The sequence below is a fragment of the Sinocyclocheilus rhinocerous genome, unplaced genomic scaffold (genome assembly GCF_001515625.1).
Source record: "Sinocyclocheilus rhinocerous isolate Xijiao unplaced genomic scaffold, SAMN03320098_v1.1 scaffold1555, whole genome shotgun sequence".
Taxonomy (NCBI): Eukaryota; Metazoa; Chordata; class Actinopteri; order Cypriniformes; family Cyprinidae; genus Sinocyclocheilus; species Sinocyclocheilus rhinocerous.
In genome coordinates, this window is record NW_015644043.1 from 605,467 (window position 1) to 607,310 (window position 1,844).

Here is a 1,844-nt window from a genome sequence, read left to right on the forward strand (position 1 = left end):
TGATTGGTCCGTCGCGACATTCCAAGGTATGTTATCACTTGATAACTGGCAAAAGCTGATAACACAGGCTCATCCGCGTAACAGAAGTCGGCGCTATACTCTTGCTAGTGTAGTAGCATGGCCCCTTTAAGAATGGTGCGTGGAGTGCGTGGTGGGTTGGTACGTCAGGTAATCATGTAATTATATAGACACAGGTGAGATTTCACGTCAGGTAATAACCTAATTATATAGACACAAGTTAGATTTCAGTTTCCTCGTGGCATTGCACTGAAGTGACCTGTATTGTGGGTCGTGTATCTTCCTCACTCCTCTGGAAAGGTATGGTTGTTGTTTTTTAGTCTTTTAGACAAAAAGGAATTATAAATTTAGAATATGGGTGTTTGGGGGGAAACTAATTTAATTCGTATTTGGATTAATGTGATTATTGTTTTATGTAATTTTAGATTAGTCGTGTGTGTCCAGGCATTGTTAGCAAGTATGTAAGTGTCATGCGCATGAAAGGTAAATTTTCTTTTACCTTATTTATATTCTAAAATGTTTGAGGGGAGAAAAGTAGAGAGAGAGAAGCAGAAGAAAAATGTCTATTTGTTGTTTTGCAGAAGTCGCCAGCTGCTGCTTTGTTGTGGATTATATACCGGTTCCAGTTTTGGGACGCTGGATTGTTGCTTGCGCACTGTTGCTTTGAACGCCTTCAGTTCACTATTGTCTGTACATCGCTTGCCTTGGAGACGCAAGACCGTTGCCTCTTGTTCCGCTGCCACCTGGTGGTCGGTTGCCAGTATATTGATGTGTGGTGTTCGACTGTTGCGTGTGTGTCTTGTTAAATTGTGTGTGTGTGTGTGTTTTGTTGTTGTTTGGTTTGTTTATTGTATTCTTATTTGTATTAATTGGGTTTTGTTGTAAGTCTATTTGGTTCAGGTGTTTGTTTGAATTTTGTTATTGGGGTTGGTTGGGTATTATTTCTTTGTCTTGCCTTACATTGATATTGCTCAGTTAAGGGACTGAGAATTTATGGTTTATGTTGGGGTGGTTTTCTTTTGATTTTGTTGTTTTCCATTTTTTGATGGTGTATTATGTTGTGTTGGTTTGAAGTAGTGAATGTATACATTTAGTTTGTTTTTGTTGATTGGTTGGTTTGGATTGTTATTGTCTGTACATCGCTTGCCTTGGAGACGCAAGACCGTTGCCTCGGAGATGCAAGACCGTTGCCTCTTGTTCCACTGCCACCTGGTGGTCGGTTGCCAGTACATTGATTTGTGTTGTTCGATTGTTGCGTGTGTGTCTGTGTCTTGAAGTTTCTTTTTTTTGTTTTGTTGTTTGGGTTGTTTATTGTATTCTTATTTGTATCATTTGGTTTTGTTGTAAGTCGATTTGGTTCAGGTGTTTGCTTGAATTTTGTTATTGGGGTTGGTTGGGTATTATTTCTTTGCCTTGCCTTACATTGATATTGCTCAGTTAAGGAACTGAGAATTTATGGTTTATTTTGGGGTGATTTTCTTCTTTTTTTGATTTTCTTTTCCCTTTTCTGACGGTGTATTATGTTGTGTTGGTTTGAAGTAGTGAATGCATAATTTTTTTTTGTTTGTTTTTGTTGATTGGTTGGTTTGGATTGTTTAAATGTATTTTTTTTCTCCACTCTTGGTTCATGATTTGAGCTGTATCTAATGTTTGGTGTAAAGGTATAACATCAAAGAAAGTAACCGCCTTTAAATTTTTTTTCTGTTCAGTTTCTTTTTTTTTGTATTGTTATTCATTGCTATTGTCATTATTGTTATTTTCATTGTCATTATTATTGTTATTTTTTTGTGAGTATAGGGGTGGCCGGTTCATTTGGTCGTACTAAA

General features: G+C 37.1%; 1 long non-coding RNA gene across 1 annotated transcript; it reads left to right on the forward strand.

Annotated features, from left to right (window-relative positions):
- The first annotated feature begins 283 nt into the window (after positions 1-283).
- LOC107757900 (uncharacterized) lies at positions 284-773 on the forward strand. Its single transcript, XR_001641975.1, has 3 exons — positions 284-318; positions 444-501; positions 600-773. It is a non-coding gene; the product is annotated as an uncharacterized LOC107757900 (long non-coding RNA).
- The last annotated feature ends 1,071 nt before the right edge of the window (positions 774-1,844 follow it).